At 37.1% G+C, this 7,190-nt stretch overlaps 1 pseudogene; it reads left to right on the top strand.

Moving 5' to 3' along the window:
- The first annotated feature begins 5,500 nt into the window (after positions 1 to 5,500).
- On the top strand, positions 5,501 to 5,619 carry LOC120605726 (uncharacterized; annotated as a pseudogene).
- The last annotated feature ends 1,571 nt before the right edge of the window (positions 5,620 to 7,190 follow it).

The raw sequence follows: 7,190 nt of genomic DNA, 5'->3' as shown, positions 1-7,190 counted from the left end.
TTTAAAAGTAGAAAAATCATGAGTAATCATGAGTAAGGGTTGTGGGCTGTGTGGATTGGTCAATTCAGCAATTTTCTTAATCTGGTTTATTTAGCTCTTGGTGGCATCTTGTCTGGGGTCTTCATGGCTGTGGTCAGGTGGTCTTTCCTGTTTACAGAGTTCGGTAAAAAAACATCTTGGGATTGTGAGTCAGTGATGTTATCTTAAGAGCAGAAAGAAACAGTTCTATACATCTTGGGCCTAACAGACTACATTTTTCTATTATCTTAAGCAAAGTATAATTTTATATTCTTTCCTGAAACTTGCTTTACAAGCAGGCCTCCAGGACATGACTACATTCCAGTGTAGCTATGATTCTTAAAAAGCCGGATTTAATAATTTTAACTAAATGCTAAATTCTAGTATACCCAGTCTGTTATGATTTCCTGTTGGTTTCAGTGACTACTTTTTATTCTAGACCTGATAGTGAAGACTGTCCAAAAAGTTTTCTTTCAGCTGCAGGACCAGGAATAAAACATCATTGTCCTGTGTCAGAGCCCTATCACTCCTCTAACAGGTCTTCAGAGACTTTGATCACTTCTGAATTCTATAGGCTATCATGCTGGCCCAGTACATTATGGACATGGTGAGCAGGATATAGCATCGACCTTGGATACTTTGGTAAAACTCAAGCATGCCAGAGAACATTTTCTAGGTTCCACAAAAAATCATGAATCTGCCTCCTCAATGAAATTCTAGGGATCCAGTGGGCTGGGATATATTGCAATACTTCTTTCTAGATGAAAGATAAATTGCTCCCTCTGGACTCTCCTACAACTAAGAAATAGACACAATGCCTAGTGGACTTCTTTGGATTTTGAAGGCAATCTATACAGCAGTCCCCTCTTATGCACAGAGGATACCTTCCAAGACCCCCAGTGGAGATCTAAAACCATGGATAGTACTGAACCCTATATATACTATGTCTTTTCCTATATATACATACCTATGATAAAGTTTTCTTTTATAAATTAGGTGCAATAAGAGATTAACAGTAATAACTCATAATAAAATAGAGCAATTATAACAATATACTGTAATAAAAGTTACGTGAATGTGTTCTTTTGTTTCAGAGGATCCCTTGCTGAAGTCTTCGTATAGGCTCAATACTTTCTAGTGCAACACATTGCAGTCAGTCAGAACATGATTTTGTTCATGTCTTCTGCCCACAAATTTATTGCCTTTTCTATCTTAACTAAATACTTATCACACACTGTGGCCATGACTTTTATAATTGGAAGTGCGACAGCAAAACTAACACAAATTTTTTTTTTCTCCTTCATAGTTTCATGGATAAAATATGTTCTCATTGTAGATCTTAGCAATCCCAGCTTATCTTTTTTCCTTCCTTACTAAGTTGAGAACTTTCACCTTTTCACTTACAGGAAGCACTTTCTAGCTTCTTTTTGACATATCTAAATTGCATCACTACTCTTGCACTTAGGGCCATTATTAAGTAAAATAGGGTTACTTGAACACAAGCAGTGCAATACCATGACAGTCAATCTGATGACTACAGCAACCACTAAGTGATTAATGGGTGGGTACTATATAGAGAGTTGATATGCTGGGCAAAGATGATTCACATTCCTGGTGGGATGGAGTTACAAGGTTTGAGATTTCATCATGCTACCCAGAACGGTGTGCAATTTAAAACTTATTGTTTATTGAATTGTTTATTTCTGGAATTTTCCATTTAATGTTTTGGACCATGGTTGACCTTGGGTAACCGAAACCATGGAAAAAGAAACCACAGATTAGGAGGGAACTACTGTACTTTATTTGGCTATGTAACTTCAACTCATTCGCTGAGATATCTGAATTGTTGACATTTTTAAGGACAGGCCAGAATAAGAGAAGACTCTGTAACAGGTAGTAGAGGTTGCTCTGCCACTTAGGCCTTATGATTTTGCAGACCCAATGATCTCAGAATGTGAATGTCAGAAAAGGGTTCTTGTGTAAAGCCTTTCACAGGTTCCTTTAGGTGAATGGAAGCACAGAACTTTAGGATTTTGAAGAAAAGCTATGCCATTCTTTGCAGAAAATTATTCCTCTTTTGAGAAACAGCTTCTGGCTTGCTATTGGGTCTTAGTGGAGACTGAATTCTTGACCACCAAGCATTGCCAAGTTACCATGTGACCTGAGTTGCCCATCATGAACTGGATGTTGCCTGACTCATCAAGTCATAAGGCAACTTTGGGCTCTGCTGGTTCAGAGGTCTTAGCTCCCAAGAAAGGAATGCCTCCTCCCAAGAACTCAGCAGAAGTTCCATTAAGCTGGAAATTGAGACTACCACATTGGGCTTTTGCCTACTTTGGGCTTCTCATGCTAATGAACCAAGAGCCTTCTCTGTGATGATTGATCCTGGTTTGAAAGGGTAAACCCTTTTGATTACACAAACTGGGTAAGGACAAATATGTCTGGAATGCAGTAGATCTCCAGGGCTACTCTTAATACTATCATGTAATGTGATAAAAGTTAATGCAAAACTACAACAGCTTAGTGCAGGCTGGACTAGTAATAGCCTGGACCCCTCAGGAATGAAAGTTTTGGTCATTCCACCAGGCAAGCAATTAGGACTATCCAAGGTACTTGTAGAGGGAAAAGGAAATTTGGAATGGGTAGTATAGAAGAAGGAAGAAGGAAGTTATAGATACCACTTATGACCACATGACCAGTTGTAGAAATGAGGACTATAATAGTTCTATTTCTTCCTTATTTTGTTAGAAGTTTATTAGGTATGTATCAACTAATTCTTTTCTTTTTGACTCTCTAGAAAAGGCTTGAACATCACCTGAAGATAAAATGACACATAAGAATTTGTATCCTCTTTTGGGGAGAAGTTTAGTATGTTTTTGACATTTTGATGGACAATGTAGCATGTTAATCAGAAGCATGATTTTGCAATTTCTTTTATTTGGAAGTTAAATACGGTTTAAAAATGTGTGACTAATGTCAGATTAACATGAGATGGAATATTGTGGTTTTGTAATTTTTTCCACTTAGCTAATCTGGAACTACATTTCCTAGAGAACTTCCTGTCTTGTAACATTCTACCTTGGTGAATTTGTAATGTACTAACTTGGCCAAGCTAAAACAAAATTTCCCAGAATCCTCTTCCCTGTTTGGCTCGAGATCAGAGTTAGCCAAAAGAAAATTTGCACAAGATTTGAGAGGTGGAACTGCAGCAGTAGGCATTATAATCTGAAGGTCATCATAGTCAGAGACAATGAGAGACACAGAGAGATGTAACAGAACATTCCAGTTTCTCCTTGCTCATTTTCCTTTCTGCACACCCTTGTTCTTGCTCCATGTCCAGCTTTTCTTCCTTATTGTTTGGTCTGCTGATCAACAGCAACCCCAGACCTATTGTCAGACCACTTGCTATGAAATCACAGAAGGTAGGAAGGTAGCTATGAAGAGACAACAGCCTTCCTCAGTCTTCTACTCCAGTCCCCTGTTGATCCCATCCCAGAAGCTGATGTACCTCACTTCATTTCTCTGAAAGCACTAACTTGTTCACCCAGGCTAGTGTTTATGAGGGCCAATTAGTAATTCCCTCCTGGTTTTCCAGCACTCCTATTTGGACCATTACTTCCCCAGTCTTGCTTCCGATTATGTAAAGCAGTGGCTCTCAAACTTCAACATACATTTGAATCACTTGAGGTGATTATTAAGACAAATTTGATATTCTGATTCAATAGGTCTGTGGTGCAGCCTAGATATTTGCATTCGTAACAAACTTCCAGATAATGCTGATGCTTGAAGCTGTTGGTCCATTCTGAAAACCACTGGAGTAAAGTCTAATTCCTATAATAAATTCCTTATTAATTGTAGTTCTGATTCCTTGTCTAGCTCTATCCAATATAAGGCCCTAGAGCACATAGTGGAATAAAATAAATTAAAAACTATAAACATACAATTAGGAACAATTAGGAGTGAGTAAAGAGACTTCCATTTCATGCCAAAATGCAATAATGGTGACCAGATTTACTCATTTTCCTGAAACAACCAATAATGGACAATATATGAAGCAACAGTTTTTAAGACACTGGACACCAGGCAATGCAGACATTGAACTCTGAAGATAAGAAAGACAAAATGAACCCTGTGATTATGGTCACCCAACTTACTTCCTTAAGAGAGTTTCTCGGCCATGATGAAGAAAAGGGAACCCAAATGAATCCCAGCAAACTACTCAAATTGAGGAAACAGAGCTGACATTCTGAGATAGATTGTGCATGACAGAGTGCCAGAGAGGAGAGAATGCAGATAAAAAAAATTCAGAGATGTTTAGAGTGTCCCCCTTGAGTACTGATCAGCCCAAGCATGGGTGGAAACTACTGTGAGGTCAGAGAAAGAATCGCCTAAAATGATTAGAGGAAACAATGCCCAATGCTCACATGGAATTGGGAATAGTGCCTGCTCCCACCAGGCAGATTGGAAAATGTCATGATTCATGGGACATTGGGTAGAGTACTCAGAAAGGTCTTGCCTCAGTAGTAGGGAATAATTAGGATGAATGCTGATATAGTCCCACCTAACAAGTCAAAAAACAAGACCCAAAATGATCAAATTCTTTCCAAATAACTTTAAAGTCTTTCCAAATAAACTGCCTCCTGAAACAAAGTTAAGAATATTTACAGGGCTATAAAGAATCCAGCACCCAAAAAGCAAAATTTATAATGTCTGGCCACTGATTAGAAATAAGCAGGCATGTGAAGAAGCAGAAAAATATGACTCATAATAAGGAGAATTGTCAGTCAGAATCGATTGAATTATAATTAGCAGGCAAAAATATTGAAACAATTATAACTGTGTCCCAGATAGTCCAGAAATTAAGTAAAGAGAAGATATAAAAAACACTCAAATTAAACTTCTAGAGAGGAGAAGTACAATGTCTGAGATGAAAAATATACTGGAGGGGATTGATGGCAGATTAGACATTGCAGAAGAAAAGATTAGTGACCTTAAAGACAGCAATAGAAACTATCCAAAATTTAAAAAAAAAATTTTTTTTCTTAATGAACAAAGTATCAATGAGCTGTAGAACAATTTCAAGCAGCCTAATATCTGTGTAACAGATGTCCCCAAAGGAGGAGAGGGGGAAAGGATAGAAAAAAACTTGAAGAAATAATGGCCCCAAATTTTAAAATTTAATTAAATCTATAAACCCAAAACTCCAAGAAACTCTCTGGACCCCAAGCACAAGAAATATGAAGAAAACTACAAAGTATGTCATAATGAAATTGCTCAAAGTCAGTGATAAAGTGAAAATCTTAAAATAGCCAGAAGAAAAAAAAAGACATGTACAGAGGAACAAAGGTAAAAATGACAATAGATTTCTCAGCAGAAAGAGTTTGAGAGGACTATTGAGCAATGCCTGTAAAGTATTAACAGAAAATAAGCCTGTCACTCTAGGACTCTATACCAATTAAAATACATTTTAAAAATAAAGGCTGTCTATGGCCATGCCACTCTGAACAAGCCCGATCCTGTCTGATCTCGGAAGCTAAGCAGGGTCAGGCCTGGTTAGTACTTAGATGGGAGATCACCTAGGAAGACCAGGTGCTGTAGGTGTAAAAAATAAAAAATAAGGGATTGCAAGATGACAAGCTCTTTGCAATCTGTGAGGTCAACCAAGGGTTGCCTTGCCTAAAATAAAATAAAATAAAATAAAAATAAATAAATAAAGGCTAATAAAGAAATTTTTACACATACAAAGGCTGAAAGAATTCATCACCAACTGACCCACATTGTAAGAAATGTTAAAGAAAAAGCCAAAATGAAATGATACCATGTGAACATATGGATCTACACAAAGGAAATGAAAGGCCCTGAAAACTACATGGGTAAAATTATAAGATATTTTTATTATTTTACTACCTTTAAAAGATAACACATTGTTTAAACAAAAATAAAAATGTAGTGTGGGATTTATAACATATGTGCAAGGAAAATATATGTCAATGATAGCAGAAAGTCAGGAGGAAAGAAACAAACATGTACTATTGTAAGGTTCTCACTCTATACTTACAATGGTATAATAGCACTGTGATAAGTTAATTATGCATGCTATAAACACTAAAGCAATCTCTAAAATAACAAAAAGAAGAGTTATAGCTAATAAGCCAAAAAAGGAAATACACTGAATCATAAAAAAGACTCAGTTCATCCAAAAGAAGACTGAACATGGGAAAAAAGGATACAAAAGAACAGATGGAACAATAAAACATACATGGCAAAATGACAGTCATAAATCCAACCTTATCAACAATCACATTAAATGTGATAATACTACACATCTATTCAAATGACTAATATAAAAATATAGACAATGTTGGCAAGGATGTGGAGCAACCCCGCTTGTAGAAATGTAAAGTTGTACAACCACTTGGGGACACAGGCTGTTAATTTTCTTAAAAAGTTAAACATACACCTTCCATATGATTTGGCCATTACACTCTTACATATGAACCCAGAGAGAACCAGAGGGCTTAAGGAAAGCTTTGAAGGAGTCACATGTAGTCAACAGGGCACATAGAACTGAAGACCAAGACCTGAGTTTCATGTAAGGACTATCGAGTTGTAGTACTGATCTGAACCCTCAACCCTAACAAGTCCCTCATCTTACCAAAGGACACTGGTAGGAAGGAGTAGCACTCTGAGATATAGGATGGGGTATTTGGGAATACATGAACTGGGCTAAAAACCTTAAACGTTCTCCACTCATTAAGTATGAGCTGTACATAGTGACTTCCTTCCAAAGAGGACAGTATGGAAAGAAGGGAGGAAAAGAGTAACTTTGTAGCAGAGAAAACTAACAAACACTACTTCAGCCAGATGATCAAGGTCAAGATCAACAGTGAAAAGTCATGTTGCTAGAATGTACCTTTGATATGATGAGATGTGATGAGAAGGGCACTTTACCTCTTGGAGTTTTCCTCCCCCAAACTCACAACCCTAGTATAACCATGAGAAAAACATCAGACTCCCCAAATTAAACGACATTCTACAAAATACCTGGCCAGTACTCTTCAGAACTGTCATGGTTATAAAAAACAAGGAAAGTCTGAGAAACTGTCACAGTCAAGAGGAGCCTAAGGAGATATGACAACTAAATATAAAGTAGTATCCTGGATGGAATCTGA

This window comes from Pteropus medius, unplaced genomic scaffold (assembly GCF_902729225.1).
Source record: "Pteropus medius unplaced genomic scaffold, Ma_sr-lr_union100, whole genome shotgun sequence".
NCBI classification, from domain to species: Eukaryota; Metazoa; Chordata; class Mammalia; order Chiroptera; family Pteropodidae; genus Pteropus; species Pteropus medius.
Note: the sequence above shows the minus strand (reverse complement) of the source record. Positions and strands in the feature narration are given on the sequence as shown.